The 21,737-nt window shown below is 37.4% G+C and overlaps 1 protein-coding gene across 3 annotated transcripts in view; it reads right to left on the bottom strand.

Annotated features, from left to right (window-relative positions):
* LOC126751973 (protein sickie) overlaps positions 1 to 21,737 on the bottom strand; it is a 474,537-nt gene that overhangs the window by 199,905 nt on the left and 252,895 nt on the right. The window lies entirely within an intron of this gene.

The following is a 21,737-nucleotide window of genomic DNA, read 5'->3' as shown; positions in this document are numbered from 1 at the left end:
AAGCATAGATTTGAGGTTATGTCTGTATGCGTGCGCCATACACGCATATTATATGCGGTGTTTGCTTGCAGCTCGTAAATTAGCGCTTATCTCAAGCACATTTGTCTGCCCGCTGACCCGGCTGCATGTGGTCAGTAAGGGCGTCCATTGGCGTTTTTTCCTTTGGCGTTTTATCCTTTGGCGACAATTTACCGCTAGTACGTTAAGCTGCATGATTTACATATTTATGACACGATTTTTCGGGGGTACGAGAGGTAATTACGCGAGATCTGTTAATGCATGAAATTATCAGACTCTTGAATTGGTCAGATCAATCGGGTTATTTGTGAATAGGCTTTAGTGAATTGATTAAATAATATGTCTGTCTGCTGCCCAAAACTAAATATGGTTATGTCTGTTAAAATATTTCAAAAGTTAGTTCTTTAAGGAATGTTGTTCGAAAGTTAGGCTAACTTTAGTAGAATCGGTAGTAGTGTGGGTGATTTTGGTGGAGGTTTCCAGCAAAACAGTACCCAGAACTGTGAAAGGACAGAACCAGAGACATTTAAAAAACACAATGAAAAATATATTGGAGTATGTAAGTCCCGAGACTTAAGTATGCGAAGGGTTAAACTTCTTCCTAATACAATCGGGAGAGCTAACGGCGCGTTTTAGCGGAATAATGAATGCTAAAAGTAGTTATGAAACTGTGTTATAATCACTTTGCCAAATATAGTGTCCACCTTATTGTAACTTTGAGGTAGGCCACCGAAAATTATATAATAAGGTTATGACTCAACTTTTTCAAAGATTCTAGAATCGCACAACAAAATAACAGCAACAAGAATACATTTTTTACTGTATATAGTCTATGTTATAATTACACAAAATCCTAAAGTGAAAGTCATCGTATTTTGGTCGCAGTTTATGGGGAACATGCTTTAACTGAGCGAAGCGACCAAAAGTGTTGATTTCAAAGTAAGGATTTTAGCTTGGATGGTTTTTCCCCTACGGCGGTCCAAAAAGTAAAACGATAAGGAACTGAAAACATTCGATGAAAATTGCTGCCAAACACAAGAAGAGCTGAGAGAATCTTGCGGAATCGCTAAAGCAGCCCGTTAGAAATGTTCAAAAACAGCCGGATACAGTAAAAAAGTTGGGTGCTATAAAAATTGAAGCCGAAAGGGGCGTTGAGAGGTGATTTTGCATGTCACAAACGCTACTTGAGCACTACAAAAGAAGTAATTTTTGCAAGGGGTTGTGCCTGGTGATGAAAAGTGAGTCCATTATGATAATAATAAACGCAAAAGACCTGGTCAACCAGTCATATCAAGGGCAAAGCCAAATATGTGTATATGTAGACAAGGTATTACTTTCTATTTGGGCTATAATGTGCTGTCTAAAATCGAGAAACCATAAATGGGTAACCCCACCGACAACTCATTAAATTGAAATTAGCGAATGCCGAAAAATGCTCGAAATTTGCGACTAAACACGAGGCAATATGGAGGATGGATGGTTACTATTATTTGCTCCGCTCGATGTTTGTTCAGTTCAGAACAGAATATCAATAATTAGCTTGATTCATTGGCTCAGTTCTTGCGGGATGGTATCCAAAAATTGCCAGAAAGATGGAAATATATTATGATTCCGATGGACAAAACCGTATTTAATAACACAATTTTTGAAAAAAACAAAAGACATTCAAGTAGTAACAAACCCAATATTTACTTATTAAGAAATCTAACTTTCATTGTAAATACTAAATTTCTAATAAAAAAAAATTTAATTTTTTTAAATAAATATTTAAATTTACTCTTATGGAGAAATCTTGCTGTAAATGAGTTATCCAACCATATAAAAAGTATTTCAATTTAATTAGTTTACAATAAACGTAGTTTACGAAGACAATGATAATGCATAGACTGCATTTTTATATACTCCAGATACATCAAAGGTGAGCAGCGATATTCAGTACACTTTCGCTCTAAATGTATTTAACTTGATTTACCATTATTTAAAAAAAATTTTGATTTGGCACTTTTTAATAAAGTCAAATTTGTTTTTATTTTCCTCATTAAAAATATTTTTTTAAATTTTTATTTTTAAACATTTTCCACTTTTATCCACATGCGTATTCAAATATTTAAAGCACTTTACATGCTCTCATTGAATTTTCGCCACTAAATTTGTTGACAACACTTCACTGATAACTGATATCAAATCAATGTTTACCACTTTTAACACAAAATTGCATCAACAACACCGAAGCAAAAAGAGCCGACACTCGTGTGAAATTGTTTCGCGTAAGAATTGAATTTTCCTCGCGACTCGTTCACTACATACACAGCGCGCTCAGAACTCAAACGATGAAAATAAACGTTCAACACGTTCAATGTCCGCGCGACGACTACTCCAAACAGATGCGAGCGTCAACAAAAAACTCTGCGGCGCGCACAACTTGCACAAACAACCCGACAGAGTGACTGAAGCCAAAACACGCACCAAGAAGTTACGACTACCAGCCAGCCAGACTGCCATCCAGCAGCGGATAATACAAACAGCCTTCAACAACTGTGCGGGGTGGCTGACGGGTGGGTGAAATGAGAAAGGAATCGCTGTACTTGTGAGTAAATACAACAACATTTTAAGTGCATATGGTGTGTGGCGGTGGAGTTGAAAATGAAGTTGTGTACAAGTTGTAAAGGTTGCTCTGCAACTGTTGAGCGGAGAGACAGCAATTCGCTCCCCAATTAACTTTTGTTTATAAGAGCGAGAGTGTAAAAGCGAATTGTATATCCAACGATTTTTGTTTATTTGCCTGGCAGATGCGGTGTGCGTGTGTTTGTGCGGCGGTGGAAATAAAATAATCAAAACAGAAACTGACAGCCGGCTGCCGGAAAAACCGGTTCGCAAGCATAGACTACATTCGGTAGCGTTGAACGCGCTGAGTGAGTAGAGAGTAGACAACTGAGAGCAGAGAGTTGGGTGGTTGTGGAGCGAGTGCAGTTGTTGGGGGGCTCTGGCTTTGTTTGGAGTCACGACATGTTGGATGTTGCATAGGCACAAAGAAAAATGTTTGTAAAGTTTAATATTTTCTCCATTATCCTTACTATTTTATAATTTTCGGTTGGTTTAATAAGGCAGGTACGTTGAAAAAATGTTCGTGTAGGGTTGACGTCACAATTTTATTATAATTGTCTATAATAATGTTTTCTGAGGCTCTAATTATATTATGTATACAGGGCTTGTCAGGAAAGGAAAAACTTAGTCGATTTAAAAAAATTTATTGAACCAATCGTTTCAATTCTTTAAAAACTTTCAAAATAGGCTCCTTCCGCGTCGATGTAGTGCTGCCAGCGCGATTTCCAAGCATTGAAGGCGTCACGGAAGGCGTTCACCGGAACAACCTTGAGAGCTGAGGTGCATACTGCTTGGATCCCTTCTGTCGTCTCAAAATGCTTGCATTTCGTCGGCTTTTTCAGGCAAGGAAACAAAACAACACATCTGGGATGTAGGGCGGCTGCGAAAGCGTTGGGATGCCGGCTTTGGTTAGGTTACTGTTCACAAGAAAGACGGTGTGAGCCGGGGCGTTGTCTTGGTGCAATTTCCAATCAGCGACCGCTTCCCGGCCCTCCAAAAAGGCCTGGTTCTACTGAAATACACCACAGAACCACAGCGCGAATAACGTGCTAGCAAAAGTTTCCTTCATAAAGTATGACGCTATTGCTTTTTCCATTGATTGTACAATTATACCTAGCTTTGTTTTTTAAGAAATTTGGAGATATAACGTCGTCTCAACATTGATTTGTGACGCGCTTGATGGTCGTCCAGCTTCAATTCTTGCACGAGTTGGATTTTGTTAACCTGCAAACCAACATTCGCTAAATCTTTGCTAAAGTGGATAGACACAACTTCAATTGTCGCGTGTGAATATAGATGGACTCATACGGGTTTTCTTCGATACTTTGCTACATAGCATCTTCGTATCGGCATCTCTGAGAATGCGTATTATCCATTAGAGTAAATGTGGTGCAAAACCGATTCATGATTACTGGCAAAACTATTGCATATTGGATGCATCAGTTACCAAGCAAATACCATTCGATCCGCGCACAGTTACCGAAGCGAACTCTCCAGCACAGCAAGCATAGCATTACCATAAAATACGCATAACGCATATTTGAAGCACCCTTGAATTCCCAATAAGAATTCTTAAGTGCTGGGAATTCCTTGCAGCAGCAAGCATACTATAGCGCTGTGCAAAACAGTAACGAATTGCGTCGCCGCACTCAGTCTCATGATTATCGCGCTGAAATGCAGAACACTCGAGCCAACGCCAACGCGCGTCAATGTAGCAATGCCGCAACGTCAGCTGCTCAAGTAGCATTGCATTGCGTATGCGGTTGTTTACCTTGCCCGCTCTCCAGGGAGCACCAACTTGCACATACATATATAAATATTCACGAATAAATGAATCTTACGCACTTTGCTGGCTTCAAGTGTGCTGCAGTGGCCGTACTACAGCAACATCATTATCATCAATGCACACGACGCGACGTATTTTGAAGTAATTTCTCAACGCCAAAAAGGATTTTTCCACACACGATTATGCGCTGTGCTGCCAACAGTGTGTATGCCATGCATTTGTTGTGTCTCGCTGGCTGACTGCAACACGCACGAGCTTGCGCGCCACATTTTGGAGTCTTTGCCCGCACTTTGGCGCGCCCGATGCCTGCCTGCCGCGCGCCGCTTTCGTTTGACTGACGTTTGAATTTTAAAAATAGCCGTGCATTTGATGTATGCGCACAAGTGGAAGCGCTGCATTTGTGTTCTCTTCCTATTTTCCGCATCTTTGCTTGGAAGACTTGCACAGACAGCCGGTCCGTTGAACGCAGTAGCGAAGGAGCGCGGTCATGTGCGGCTGCCGCGGTGAGGCAGAGGTTAATTTGCAACTACTTAGAGTTGTGATGTTTGCGGAAATGTTTGGAAAAATTAATTAGAATGTAGAAATGAAAAATATCTAAGTAGAAGAGACAGATGTACCAGCAATTTGTAGGCGTAAAAATAGACGCGCTGCACAAGCGAGAAGAATTGCAAGTGTTGGATATTTCCACGGTAAATTGCTAAATCTGCTAACCAGCACGAGTGTTAAGTTCTCAAAAGTTTTTAAACTTTTTTCGAAGACACTTTGAGACCACAAAATTCAACGCTATGAACCCAGCAAAGCAGGTCAACTAACGTCAAGCAACTTTTTTCCTACGTCAACTCTTTCGTCATTCTTATAGCAATTAAGCGACAATTAATAATAATTTGCTAATAGCAATAAATAACAACAATAAAAAATAGCAATTTATTTATATAAGTAAGCAACTAGGCTGTTTGTGAGAACCACAATGGAATTGTTTAATCATCACATTTAATTTCTGCTAAATGCTCATTTCCACTGGACTCTGGCACGCCTAGGCCCCCTAGCCATTTGGCCATATATGGGCACTCGCTCACTTGGCCGTGATAATGAATTGCTCTTAAATTGCACGCTAAACAAGCCATGTAATCCGCTTATGCCTCTACTTGTGCTCGCGGTCTTTACTTGGAGCGCGTTTACTTCGAAATATAGTGAGAAGCACACGCGTCGCGTCGTGACTCCAAATGGAGCCACTTTACGACTTGTAATTAATGCGATCACTTTGCTGGACAAATGACGCTAATAAGTGCGCAAGTGAGCCAAGTTTGGTATGTGAGCGCGTGTGTTGCCAGCATAATTGTCCACTATGTGCGGTACTGAGCTGTTCTCCACGCGTCTTAAACTTGTTTTTGTGGAAAACCGCTTTTTTTGGCTGAATGACATTCTAATGATCGCCTTGCACTTTCGTGGAGTTTGCAAGAAAATGTATTTGGAGCAGTAAATAAGTTCTCTTAGAAATCAATGCTTGATAAAACTTAAGATTCTCAATAGATGTGTCTCTGAATGATCAAAAGCTCTTCAAACAAGTTGGAAATTGCAGGTAACAAATGCATTTTAATGGCAGTCTAATCTATTAGGTTAGATTAGTTTGGGTTATAAGGTTGATCCGAAATCGATAGATCTCACTTGAACAGATATTAATCTTTTGTGTTACTCATAAGCTCCAAAAAGTGTATCACCGGTTGCTCATAGATCGTCGAAGTGTTTTGGTCTTACCACAAATTTATTAAGGCGGTTAATATCAGTTCGTGCTACTCTGCTAGGTTCGCCAAAAGTGGGTCTACCGAGAAGTTTCGATCTCTGTCTGGCAAAACTCGGGCAAAGGAGGAGAAAGTGATAGATCCCATCTTCCTCCATGCAGCTTTGGTAAAGAACGTGTGAACCTACTGGAAAGTGTCCAATAAACCTACAATTGCGGCGGGATTCACTTTTCTGAACGCAAATAGTTCAAACAAACTCTTAAGCTTCACTCTAGGCCAGAAGTAGCTCGTAGTCGCACAAGTTCTTGTTCTTGACCAGCGCATGCTAAGCTCACTGGAGATCCATAGATCGCCAGAACGCAGAAGCACATCGGAAAATCCACTCGCTTCCAATCAGATGAATTGGGGACAAGAACATCTGTTTCGAAGTTTCCGTCGATACCGCCGTGATAGGACACCTACATATATAAGTCTAATATAGACGAATCTGAATATCAAATCTGTTTCTCCTTAAAAATGAAATGGACGACTTCGCTGAAGTACTTTAATATACTTTATTAATTTTAGTTATGGAACCCATCATCACTATTTGACTTGAGACTGTAGGTAAGTGAATTTTCTTTACTCAACCTGAAAATATTGGAAATATCCAGCATTACAGTAAGCTTCGCTAAACTAAAAGTTTTAAGACAACCAGGAGCTTGTTAAGGACTTCTGAAAAGGTTTTCTTCAATATAATTGATATCAGTAACAATTGATTTTCTGGAAAAGTAAAAGCGTCTGAAACGTATGTAACAATAATGTTGAAAAAACTATTCTACTTCTGAAAAAAGCGTTCTAAAACCTAATTGAAGATCCAAAGTAGGCCGAAACGAGGTTTTTTCTTTAAAAATTACGAAAACAGGAGACACCTAGACCCTGATTGCAATATGGAAAAGTGGATAAGTAGATCTCACTGTTCCACGAAGTGCGGATAAGTGATTACTACTGGAACTGAGCTTTGCGCTGCGCCTTTTTAAGCAAGTTGGATTATTTTGAGTCTCAAAAATACCTTTAACTACCGTTACTGCTACTTCTAAAGTTTCTGCTGCTCTATGTATTCCTAACATTTCACATTACTCGCAGTGATCAAGCTACTTATCTTTTCGTCTTCTCATTTCCTCAGTGTCTTGCCTACAAATTTAGTGCGACATGCGAGCTTTACTAACCATTTATTCAACACAACCTCACTATTTAACAAATAAATATAACAGTCTGTTATAAAAGTGCACAACTGCTTGCAAGCATTTAAGTATATAAGTTGCTATGTAGTATGAACTTTGCAATCCCTTAACAAATTCAATTTTGTTTACATTTCATTTCAGACAAAGTCTATGCAAATATTTTCACTGAAATATTTAGTTTTCACTGCAGCCCTGAAGCTGTTGCTTGTAAACTGAGAGCTGAGGGTTGAGAAACTGGTTGCACTTGGTGGAAAGTTGCGAATATTAAACGCGAAAGCACGCGTGATTTTTGATGAGAAACTCATATATGAGAAGTTAGTAGATGGTGCAGTTAAGACTTTTAGTATGTTACTCTCATTTGGTATGTGGTGGGTTTGAACCTTAGGATGGTAAAAAAATGAGAGCTCCTCAAAAATGGTTTAACCTAGTGTTTGGCAACTAAAATCAGGCGCTTGGAGGCACTTGACAACAGTAGATAATCGTGTTTAGGTTCAAGTGAGGTAACAAACAACAAATTGGTATGGAAGTTCGGTCAAAGACTTCGCTAACATATAATGTATGTACGAGTGTTCTATGTTTAGGTATAATTGACCCTTACTAATTTCCTTCGTAAAATGCGTGCGAGTGGCTAGTAATGTCGCAATAACGGTAAGCATCTGTACCATTCAGCACATTTCATGGTCACTGCTGACTTCTAATCCCTAAATTGCCATACCGAAGACTATACTCAAAACAAAGTGCAACCCTTTGATGAGCGAGCTTTGAAAAGCGTTGACTCAATTTCCTTGCGTCAGTAAATTTGGAACTATTTTCGCATGAACATTAATGGCACATGTTGCTTATGTTGCTAAGTATGTCGCACCCCATTTTATGACATTATATATAATTTATTTATAAATATATAAAGGCACATAAATATATTAATCAGAAAAGCGCGTGAAATGCGCATAAAGTTTTTACCACGCGCTCAGCGTGCTCAAAATTAATTTATGCCGACTGGACGCCTTCCGAATTCCTTATTAGTGCTTGCGGCTGTGTGCGTTAATGAGAAAAGGGATTAACAATTTTAATCAGCAACACCGACACTTCGCCGTCAAGGCATTGCTGTGCCTTGTTGGCGGCTGCTGGACAACAAATTGTACGCCTTTTGACACCTTTGACGTTCTGCTGTCAAAATACACTATTTACAGCTAAATTACGAAAGTGAACTTGTTATTATAGTATTTATGAGCGCAAATACTCGAGAGAGTTAATTACAAAGGCATTAAGAATTTAATGCATAACAAAGCAGCAGATTAAATACTTATTGTTTAGTGTAGTTAAATTATGCAGGGTTGCAATTTTTGTGTATTTCCTAAGCCAAATGAGAGTGAAATTGTTGCATACACAAAAGTAACTAATGAACTAAGTGTTCCCCTGTGTATTTGTTTGGTGGGGATAAACTCCACTTGTACTTCTCTACAACTTCATTTCGCACATAATTCATTGCTCGTACTTTTGTACGCATTTTTTACGCCCACCAGCTGCAGCCGGCGCTCTGTATCTGAATGAGTTATTTTTGCAACAGTAATTTTTCGATTTGAGCAGCGAGCAATCAGCTTGTGGAGGCGGCGTGTGCGGTGTGGTGGAAAATAAAAGATGAAAGTACAACTGTAGACGACAGTTGGCCATAAAGCCCACACTGTACGCCCTGGTTACCGGCTACGGTTGCTGAGGTGAAGGTAAAGCGTTTAAGCGGCGAGTGCAAAGGGTGGCAGGGCACTTGTATAGGAGTAGTAAAGTAAACAAATGCTCGTAGTTAGCTTTCGAAGTAGAAACAAGGGAGTTGCTCGCACAGCGCGACTCTTCCTTGAATGATTGAGCACCAACTACTGTTTCTGACAGCTGAATAAATAGTGCAATATTTTTTTCGTAAACACTAGAAAAAAATTGTAATAATCACATAAATAACAAAATGCAGTGAGTGCACGGAGTTGGTAATGAAATTGTCGTAAATTTTTTTCGATTTCACTATGGCAACAGAAGATTGTTTTTTTTTTTTTTGATTAAAATAAAGTAATAGAATAACCATTTTGTGGTGAATACTAAGCTCTTTACTGCAAAGGATTGATTTTATTAGAATTATTACATAACTTTTATAGACCTGTTACCAGAATTCTGTGCCTTTTAACAATTGCAAAATTAACTGTATTCTCTCTGAAGCGCCTCTACAGTTCTTGTTGTCATTCCTCTGTTGGCTTATAATCATGAAAAATTATATTGGGTAGTCGGAAAAGTCTTTTCGTATTTTGTCAATAGATATCGTTGCAGTGCTACCAATCATATTGTGACATATCATCATAAAGTGTTGGAAAGGTGAGATATTAAGCTACATTTAATCAAAAAAATTAAATTCGGGGAAGTTACAGCTGTTCAAAAATTAATGAAAATAATTAAGAAATTCGCTATATTTTGAAATTTTTGTATAAAAAAGGAAAGAATATCACTCAAGCCACCAATGAATTAGTGAAGTTTACGGAGACGATGCAGTATCAGTTCGTGTAGCACAACAATGGTTCGCTCGCTTCCGTTCGGGAAATTTCGTTGCGAAAGATACACCTCGCTCTGGTCGACCTATCATTGAAAAAGTCGATGAAATTATACAAATGATTGACCAGGACCATCACCTAAGTAGCCATGACATCGCTAAGGAACTTAACATTCATCATCAAACGGGCTTGAACCATTTACAGCAAAAAGAAGCTCAATGTTTGGGTACCACATGAATTGTCTGTGAAAAATTTTATGGATCGAATTAACATCTGCGATTCTTTGCTTGAACAATATGAAATCGAACCATTTCTGAAACGAGTGGTAACAGGAGACGAAAGGTCGATCAAACACGACAATAATGTGCGAAAAAGATCATGGTCCAAGCGTGGTGAAGCTCAACAAATGGTCGCAAAGCCAGAATTGACGCTTCGAAAGGTTTTGCTGAATGTTTGGTGGAATTGGAAAAGAATCATCCACTATGAGCTGCTCCAGCCTGGTCGAGCGATTGATTCTACATTTTACTGTCAACAACTGATGAGATTGAAGCAAGCAATCGAAAGAAAACTGCCAGAACTGATCAACAGAAAGAGCTTCGTCTTCCATCAGGACAACGCTAGACCACACACACACCTTTGATGACTCGGCAAAAACTGGGAGAGCTTGGCTGAGAAGTTTTGATGCATCCACCATATAACCCTGACCTGGCACCATCGGACTACCGTTTGTTTCGTTCCCTTCATGAAGTAAAATTCGCTTCAAGAGAAGCCTGTGAAAATTACTTGTCGCAGTTTTTCGCCGAGAAACTTGAAAAGTTTTACATTAATGGAATAATGTCTTTGGCACAGAAATGGCAAAAAGTTGTCCACCAAAATAGTACATATTTGGTTCATTAAAGTTCGAAAATATAAAAAACATAAGTCGAAGTTTGATTAGAAATACGAAAAGACTTTTTCAACTACACAATATTAGCTTTATCGAACTCCAATAAAGCATTAGAGATAAAGATCCCAACACTTTTCTATGTTTTAACTTCCACTTACTGTGATCTTTCTCAAGCGTTGCAAATAAAAAAACGCATTCGACAGCTGTCACCCGCACTTGTGCAATTTCTATGACAACCTTGTATTCAGCATACGACACCTCCTAAAAAAGTGGATTGAACTCAACAGTCCTTTATTAAATCTGTTGCAAAAGTACTAAAAACCGGTTTCAACCCTTCAAGTTGGTGAACAATTGTTAATTAACGCATGCAACACTTGTCGCCCGTATACCCACCCATACAAATACAGGATTATTGCAGATGATACATACATACATATTGCACAATCCATACTTTTATGACTCTTCTAGTAATAACTGTGTGTGTGTATGATTTCAATAAATCAGCGCACACAGGCTTGGCTGTCATTTAGATGTCAACTGCTCAACAACCGTTGCAAATGCTGTCAGTACTCACTACTTTTTTGCTGCATTTAACCGGCACTGCCATTTTTCCATCAAAGCATTGCCGTCTACGGTCTGTGTAAATCGACAGATAATGACCAACCCTTGAAAGCGTTGGTTGATAATCGGGCATAATGCACTTTTTAGCTTTCCCCTTATTTAAATATTAGGTTTTTTTCGCAGAAATCGTTTGGTCATTGCTCATCAAGCTTCTCATTGTGTTTTCTGCATAATTGTCATTCACATTAAAGAACTTTTTTCATAATTTATGTTGTGACTGTATTAAGAAATTTGCATTACCATGTCAAAATAGGGGCGTAACATTACCGAAGTTATGGGTATGTTTGTAGTTTTATATAGAATTTCGAAATGTCAAACTGTTTAAAATTTAATTCTAATTTATTCTTTTGTTAAAATTTAAATTTTAATAATTATGATTACCAATCGGGATCCCGAAAAATTTATGGATTAAACTTTAAACTTATGTTTTTGTTTACTTTAGTTATGTAAAGTAAAAGAAGTCGATTAAATTTTTTATACGAATATTACGGGATCCCGAAATTTTATTGTTTCAGTTTTAAACCTATATTTTTATCATTTTTATTTCAGTAAAGTAAAAGTACGATAATTAAAATTTTCTATATGAAATGTCGGGATCCCGAAGAGTATATTGATTAACTTAAGACCTATATTTTTGTAATTTTCATTTAAGTAAAGTAAAAGTACGATAATAATTTTTATATGAAAGTTTCGGGATCCCGAAAAATTTTAATGCGACTCATGACGTTGAAAGAAAAGCTTGTGCACACAACTTTAACAATCGAATATGTAATTAACATAGACCACACAAGAAACTGGTTGCATAAGCTGATTGATAATTGCAGACGTATTTTATTCTTTATTTCCATAAAAATTTATGAATATTATATACTCTAGAGTTTCGAAAAACCAAATTTATGGCAGAAGCATAATACTAAAAATTTGTCAAATTATTTATTAAACATTAAGTTTCTGTCTATATCAAAAAACTTTCTGGATACCGAAACATGTCGGGATTATTATTTTTTGTGTAAAAGAAACAATTGATTCGAAAAACAAAAATTGTGTAAAAATTTCATTTTAAGTAACTTTCAGATTATATAAAAAAATCGGGATACCGAAATAATATTCTGAGATTATTTATTTTGATGTAAAAAATAATTGAAGTCGAGAGACTAAAATTGTGTTCATATTTTTATAATTAAGTAAGTTCCTAGTTGTCAAAAAATTTCGAGATTTCGAAAACAGTTTTCGTTATTATTATTTCTGATGTTAAAAAAGCTATTGAGGTCGACAGATCATAATAGCGCTGATATTTTTCTAATTAGTTAAGTCCCTGTCGCTTAAGTTAAAAAATTTCGGGATTGCGAAAACTAAATTCAGGATTATTTATTTTGATGTCAAAAAACTACTAAAATTGAGATAGCAAAATTGTGTTAAATTTTATATAAAGTTTCGGGTTTTTGGGAATTTTGATAATCAATCTTAAAGTTATATTAAATATCTTTCGGGATCCCGAAAAATCATTTAGGGATTATTAATTTTAATGTAATATATTAATTTTATTTTCCTAAATTTTTTCTTCGATTAAGTCAAAATTAAATTTAAAGTTTCGGGATCCCGAAAAATAATTTCAGGATTATTTTTATTGATGTCAAAAAAACGACTTAAATTTTGATACAAAATTGTGTTAATTGTTACATCTCTGGTTAAGTCAAAAAAGTATCGGGATTCGGGAATTTCCGGGATTAATAATTTTAATGTAGTGTAAATTCTTTTAAAAATCAAAAAAATTCTGGTTATATCAAATATCTTTCAGGATCCCGAAAAATCATTTGATTTTGTTTGTATCAATTTTTTCTCCGATTAAGCCAAAATTAAATTTAAAAAAATCGGGATCCCGAAAAAAACATTTCAAGAATATTACTCTTAAAGCAGAAAACCATTCCATAAATGAAAAAAATATATTTTTTAAATTGTTAAATTTTCATTTGTCAACATGTTTTACTCCCTTAATCACTCTTTTATGAATTTAATATTAATTGCTTCACCCACACCCTAACAATAAGCGATTGAGTCCAGGCACACGCCAAATGCAACAATATATTCGACAAAGTTGACGCAACGAAGCCATAAACCGCAAGAAGACATGCAGCCAATAGCTAGACGTGCCATTGCAAACACTGAGTGAAATTAATTCGACATTTACGAAATTAAAGCAAATGAAATTAGGAAAATTGCAAACGCCACAGGTAAAACAAACACCACTGATGGATGGGCAGCCGGCAAGAAGTTAAGTGAACAGCAGCAGACAAGAAAAGTGTGGACAGCACTTTTTGTTTGAGGAACAACTACAGGCAAGTTGCATTGTAATGCGAAGGATGCCGCAGGATGCCAAAGTTAAGCCACAAAGGACATCAAACATCCATATGGCATTAGTGTGGGAGAGAGTGAAGCAAAGAGTGTGGAGGGAACGCCGCAAGCTTTAAAACTTGCAATTCTGTCGGGCAGTCAGTTGAGTAATGCGTCAATATGTGGTTTGCCTGCATGAAAGTGGCCACATTTACGCTTCGACAGGCAGCTTTTTTTTGATGCCTGCGAATGGTAATTTTTTGGGCAGACGGGGCCGTGGACATTTGGGAAATTTGTATAAATATTGCACTGTGCCAACGTGGCGCTTGAGTTGTTTTTGCTTTATGTCCTTGGGGTGTGCTTTTTGCACGCTTAAATGCATTGAAATTAAAGGCACGTACAACAGGCTCGACTGCTCCACCACCCACCCGCTCGCTTGGAGTATTATCTATAACAACACTGAGTATATACATATGTACATATGTGTGTATGTGTGTGCGTAAGTCTACATCCAGCTGCGTTAACGCCGGTTAGGTGAGCTTTAAGTATGTTATGTGATCACATAAAATGTGGGGAAGGGGTTGTCATCAGTGGGGAGCCGGCTATAATGCCAGCTTAAAATTATAATGCGTGTGCACAGGAATTTCATCTACATACATACATATACATATGTATTCGTCTATCGCCCACTAAGTGAGAGGAGCGTGTACGTCACACGAACTTGCCGCTGAAATGCCAACACTTGCCGTTGCAAGTTCATGGTTAATGCCACCGACTGTGTGGCAGTAATTTTGGGGTTGCTGGCGGGTTAAAAACGATGTACGTGAGCGACCTTAGTGCGGGGGCAACAGGCAAAGAGCAGGCAGTAGCAACAATCTGCAAGCTTGCTAGCTGCGGCAAGTGTTTGGCGGCACGGGAGTGTGTGGCAATGTCATTCCCAGCAATTTTATTGCCACACAATTGTATGTTTGCTACAAATTGTGTTATTTTAATTTTGTTTACGTTTTCATTTGTGTGTGTGTGTGTGTGTGTTTGTAGAAATAAATACATTTGGAAACATATTGTTGTGTCTGGGGATAAAACAACAACATTTCGTTACAAACGACCGACTTAACTGTAGTTTGGGGATATGGGGGTTGTAATTGGCGCTTTGCCGGCTTTTACACGCCGTTCCATATTCCATCTCTTTCTCGCACTAGGCGCTCTGCATCGATTGCTGTCATCAGCTGCATTTTATGTGCGTATTTTTCGAAATAAACTTTTAATTCAACAACAATAAATCTGCAGAGCAGTCGTGTATGTCCTGCGCTTGAACGAGTTCGGATGCGCAGTTTTTTTTTGTGATTGCGGCGGCTTGCGAGTATTCACTACTTTAAGCTCATAGCGACTGTAGTGGGGTTTATTGACTTTACACACAATTTCCTTAACTTTTTACTATCTTTTATACCCTACACAGGGTTGAAATTCAAGCCATTATAGAGAAAAACTTTTTATTTGACGAGATATATTTACGAAATCTGGCATGGATTATTGCCTAAGCCAATGGTTTCATCTCCCAGAAAATTGTTTAGTTCGGATCACCACGGACAACTTATTCATTTTATGAGATAATTTCAAGAAATTCGGCATGGGTTATTGCCTAGAGTAGTCGTGAAATCTCCGACAAAATTATTAAGATTGGATCCTTATAGCATATAGCTACCATACAAACTGACCGATCAAAATCAAGTTCATGTACATATGAAAACTTTTTTTTATTGGATAAGGGTATTTTAACTTACATTTTTTTCTTACATATCTGATTATGTTTTTCTAAATTGAACAGCCTTGAAACTATGATATATTTTTTGCCAAATTATTTGCTTCTGGGTGACTTACGAGCTCAAAAAATCTCGAGTTTCATTGACTCGAAAAGCAGATGACTCACTGGATATATTCATAAATAATTCCATTGTACAAAGTGGTACCCGAAATAAGATTAAACACCGAACTCAACCTAACCTCTTCGCTTTTCTACTTATCTTAACTGAATTTTCTCTGGCTTGTTAATTATCCTTCCCGCTTTACATTACTTTCCGCTGTTATCTTACTAGCGGCTTTGAAGTATTTTAATTATCTCTGCAAACCACGCCCACACACTCATTCAAACGACGCCATGGCAACCCGGAGACACTTTTGTAAATATTCACATACAAACACACATATACACAAGCAATAAATGCATAAATTGCCAAACGCATTCCACCAATTCAATATCCACTTGCTATCGATGTATGTACATATGTATGTGTGCTTATCCTGTCTGATATTGTTGCTCAAATGCTTGTTGCTATGCTACCTTATTGACGTTGTTGTTGTTACTATAGCAACATGTGATTGTCCTTGTAGCTGAATTGCCTTTCTCTGTTTGTAAGGTTCCAGGGCGTGTAGAATGAATGGCCATGCTGCAGCATTTGCCACATGCTAGCCATTTTTCTCATTGGTGGCATGTGAAAGTAAGTTACGGTCTTCAAGTGGGCATATTTATGCAATTTATAGGTACATAAGCGTCAGTATAATGTTTCTGAATCCCTATAATATCCATAAAACGACAGCTGATTGGAGAGCATGAGACAATTTATGTTAGACTCTCAAAGTAGTAATTTAAAGGGTGGTTTTTTAAGAAATATTAACTTAATTTCTATCTTCCGTTTTCGAATTTATATTTATAAGTAAGCTAATTTAAAATTTATATTAGAGTAAAAGGTTTTTTGATTGTTTTATTTTGAGTTGTATTAAGTTCTGTTATGTTATCTTACGCTGTGTTAAGTTGTATTATGTTATGTCATGTTAAATTTATATATGTACATATATTTAAGTCTACTTATTTTAATTATATTTTAAGTTAAGTTATCTTATGTTATGTTAAGTTAAGTTAAGTTAAGTTATGTTAAATTAAGCTAAGTTAAGTTAAGTTATGTTATGTTATGTTTTGTTATATATATATGTTATGTTATGTTATGTTAGGTAACGTGAACTTTTTAAATTAATTTACTTAATTTCCTGTATTTAGCTTTATGTTAATGAAGGTTATGCTAGGTTACCTTATGTTAAGTTATGTATATTATGTAAGTAATTTTAAATTTATATTTTATTTAATTTTACTTATTTCAATTTAATTTAATTGCATTTTAAGTTAAGTTCACTTTTGTTAAGTTACTTTAAGTTATGTTAAGTTATATTATGTTATATAGAGCTAAATTTGTATGTTATTTTACTTTTTTTCTTTAGTTTAATTGTATTTTAAGTTAAGTTTTGTTAAGTTATATTATGTTACGTTACGTTATGTTAAGTTACGTGCTAATATATCTATTACGTTACGTTTTTACCGTTTATTTATGTTATGCAATTTTGTTTTAATTTTTAAATTTTTTCGCTCCATTTGTTATTTTACTTTTTATTACTTTTCAGTTCACATTTTTCAGCCACTTTCCATTGTCACTTACAACGCATTGTTGAAATTCTGCCATTTTTATTTTAATAGCTTTACATTTTGAAACGTTAACTGCTTTTTTCTGCTATTCTAGGCCACCTCCGCTCAACTGAATGCGCTTTTCCGGTTTGGCGACTTTTGCATATCGCATGTTTTTTCTTTTTTTCAACATTTGCTACATACAGTTATACTTTTGTTTCGTACCATTTTGGTGTAAATTTCGTTTTTTCAGAGCAATCGGTGGTTCTTTTGCTTTCTCTCTTACGTTTTTTACTGTCTGTTTTTGTTTAAATCTGTTAAAGCTCTACATGCCCCAGAGGCCGCAGCGCCAACAAATATCCTGCTTTCAGCCGCCATAAGGACCTTTGCCGCTCACGTACTCTCATGCATGTGGCATGTCTGCTCCACTTGTTTCGGTGATGTCTGTCGGTTGGGTATTTGTTTTCAATGTCGCCAACAAGGTTGATGGTTGAAAGTGACTCCGGTGGTTGACGGTCGGTTGTCGGCTGCTGGCGCTCAGTGGTTTGGGGATTTCCATTGCAGTTGGAGTCAAGCCGCAGACGCTATAAACAAGTGGCGGGCAAACAGACAGATTTTGTCAGTTGTTTGCGCGAAAGGACGAGCATATGCAGTCGGAAAGCAAGGAAACAATGTATTCGTAAAAACATGCAAAAGTTTTATGTTGTTTGTTCGTGGTTTTGGGTTTTAGTTGTATTTTCATGACTATTAACATTGTTGCTTTAATTGAATAGACGTTTATGTTTTTAGTTTCAGAAAATGAATTTTGTGTTAGTCGTGTTTTTGAACAAAGTGAAAGTTATAGTAGACAAGATGTGGTTTGTTTGAATGTGTTAGGGAAATGTGGCTGAATAACACATATATAGAAGTACGTATAGGTTTTTAATACTTCCTATTTACGAGTGAAAATTAATACTGGAAACTGAACCTCCTTGAATGTGGAGCACAATATTGTCACTGCTAATTGCTCGTTTAAAAACAAAAAAACCTTAAAAACATATGAAGGCAACTCTTGGATATGGCGGTTATTAAAATGCTGCCGACAAAGGAACTTCTCTGTGAGGCGAAATTCTTAATAATTAGCATATATTAAATTTTTTCAGAAGACACTGAAATTAAATTAACTAAATTGTAAGAGCTAGTAAAAGCAATGTGCGAACATTCGGAAATCTTTATATGCTTCGACTTTATACCGGATATTTATGATCATGGAGTTGCCAAACCAATCCTTGGCAGCTATTTCCCTGTTCTCATCCCTGCGAGAGAATTGTGGGAAGATATGAAACACTGGAGTAAGGGACAATCAACTTTTTCCGGATGTAGGGCGGCGATACTAGCCTTCAGTTTACTAACCATACGTTTAGGGCTGGTTAAGGAAGGTCTAAGCTTGTTATCAAAGACATCGAGTGATAGGACTAAAACGGATGCCCGACCATAGCAGCATCGCAAGAAATTATAAAGCTGATGAGCTGACAAAGAAGGTACCCAATTCCCACTATTAGCAGAATGGAAAGCCCTCGTCTTCACGTCAGTTCCACTATATCATAATCGCAGGTAACTAAAAAATGGTACCCTATTATCGCTTTCAATAGCATGAGAAAGGGTCGGTGCCCCCTCTCCTCGTCAGTTCTACTACTGGATAGCTGGGTTTCGCGGGAGCTTGACCAACGCTGGTCCACCATCCGTTCATGCGTTGTCCCGATCCGTTGACCTAAGATCCATCGTAAGAGATCAAGTAAGCTCTTTGCTTGTCGGGGTTCGAACAGGTCATTGCCCTATCGTCGCTCATGTTGTAAGTTTGAGAATCTATTTGGACGCCAACTGTAGAAACTTTATGGAAGAAGACGAGGGGGAAATATCAACACTTCAAAGTTGTATCGAATATAGTGAGTTGGGAACAAACAAACACTTTCTCCTTCATTGTCCAGCTTTTGCAAGACTGAGGCTGAAACATCTGCTAAAATAGCTGCTGGTTGTTTTCGACCGCCTCAACAAATAAGTGGTATACTTATAGCGGTTTCTAGACTATTGTTAAACTTTTCGCTCAATACTTAGAAGTAAATAGATATCTCAATGGACCCACGTTCTCAGCTATCCTAGCGAGATCTATTTTTAGCAGAGTATTCGAATTTATCAGTGTGCTGAGCCTATGTGACAGAGAGCAGAGCACTATAGACCTTAGTTCGCAGTGCATACCTCAACTCTTTTCTAACCTAACCTAACCTACATATATATGGGGTACACTATACTTTCATTTCCTCTAAACGGATTAAGACTCAGGATTCATTTAGAAATATTTTTGTTTATAAAATTAGAATAAGTTTAAATTAATGAACTTAAGCCACTGTAATCATTGCATCTTCCTTCATATATTTACAACGAAAAATTTAAATAATTTTCTATGACAGATGATGACCGAAGTTGTAATCCAATTTTGCGTACTGACTTTACTTTAGCTCCGTACATTTAACACAACCTCAATTATAGCAAATACCCACAATCGCCTAAAAAGGAAGCTCGCATTCCTCTTCAACTTTCACTTCAATTCCAAAACTTAAATCACCGCTTATTATTGTCACTCGAATTTATACATAAAATCCAGCATTACAGGCAATACATCTACCGACCGCCGCCCGGTTTGCCTACGCCACCCACCCCTACTGCTGTTTGTAATCCTGTTGATACATATTGTATTTCCGTTTCGCATTTAAATTTCATAGTCAAAGCAAAGTCATCATCATCATCAACACTATTTGACTGTGTCTCCATAGCTGCGGAGAAGTATGCAAAAATAAATGACACCAACCGCCCCACCGCCGCATTAGTAGAAGTCGCACCATAAAACAAGGCTAATGCCCCAACACACACACGAAATGCCGACGCTTCCTCCGCCCGCGTGCGCAAACAAAACCGAAAGTTAAACGCTTTCGCTTACAACTTCTGCAGCTAACGACCTCCATTCATGCAAAGCGCAAACAGCGACTCCCCAATGTACGCTGGGGAGTCGCCAAAGCCATCAACAACAAGCCACCCCCATTCATCAGACCCTCAGACCCACCGGTATCATCTGCTTATTTAACGCTGTGTTTGTTGTAATGTTAGTGGAGTAGCTTTAAATGCGAATGCATACCGAAAAGCAGCTTCCGTTTCCCGTCTAACGGGATTTCCCGCCACTTGCGCCATTTGGGGTTGTTTGCCGAGTCATGTCCTCTGCAGCTGCTCCCCACCAACCTACCGTTGTGCAGTGAAAAGTAGCAGCATCAAAGCACAGCGTTGCTATGACGATGAGGTGGAGTCGGGGTGTTGATGGTGGAGATGGTGAAGGTGGTTGTGGCTAGCCAGCGCCGTGAAGGTGCGTACGTTTGAGCAACACAAATAAACTTGAATCGAAAATTGGTCGGCATGTTTTGAATTTTCTAATATTTTGAGAGTTTGCTGTGGCTCTGGAGCTCCACAGTTGGGCAGTAAACGCAATTGAACGCACACCAATACAAATTTACTTATACATACATACAAAGAAAGGCAAAAACGGTATATTCTTCACAAGCAGCAAAAAAAAACACAAATGCGAAAGCGTACTAAAAAAATATAAAAAAACAACAACAAAAAAATTTATAAAAACTGTGTAGCTTTGCGAAATGCCAATAAAAAATTGTGTTGGAGACGTTTTTTTATTGCTGTTGTTGCAGCTGGGTGAACTTTTTCCTTCGGAATTTCATTTCGAAGTTTAACGTCTGAGATTGGAGTTTATTGGAGTTGATTGAGTTTGCTGGCGGTTTTTGTGGAGCGCATAAAAAACTGCCGTTAACACATACATATACAAGTATATATACGCATACCTACACACATGCACATACATATGAATGTGGGTATTGGAAACGGAAATCCGCTGGGAATCGATATGCGCCGTAATTTCCTAGCAAACAATGCGATAAATCATATTAGATTTGTTTTGCTGGCAGACAGGAGTCGAACGCACGCACACACACGCAACTAGTGGCATACAAAAACATATGTATTCGCATCTACATATACGACAAGACGTTTTCTTCTTCATTTCCGTTCAACTTTTAATAATGCTTTTTTATGTATTTATTTTTTATTTCATAAAACTTCGTCAAATGGCTGTCAGTTGTTCATTTTTTACGTTTTGACAAACAAATTGTTCAATTAAAGGAATTGCCAAATCTGACAGCTCAATGGGAGCAATTATTATTGAGTGATTTTGAAGTCAAATAAAGTTTATTTACATAAGTCGCCCATTTTTTAATTGACTGAGTTGGCCTTTCCATGATTTCTTTTAAGTTAGAGCGCTCTTAGTAGCGTCTTTAATATACAGTAGTTCGTTTAAGCAACCTCCGAGCTTCTGAAAGCTTTCTGTCACCAGACATACACTCTGAATTGTGGAAAATGTATCTGCTGTATTCTTAATGAAAACATATCATCTTGTGTCGCATCCTCAATGGCGGTCGGTCAGCATAGTACTCTATGTACAACAGTGTATACTTGCT

The sequence above is a fragment of the Bactrocera neohumeralis genome, chromosome 3 (genome assembly GCF_024586455.1).
Source record: "Bactrocera neohumeralis isolate Rockhampton chromosome 3, APGP_CSIRO_Bneo_wtdbg2-racon-allhic-juicebox.fasta_v2, whole genome shotgun sequence".
NCBI classification, from domain to species: domain Eukaryota; kingdom Metazoa; phylum Arthropoda; class Insecta; order Diptera; family Tephritidae; genus Bactrocera; species Bactrocera neohumeralis.
This window is presented reverse-complemented; position numbering and strand designations above follow the sequence as displayed.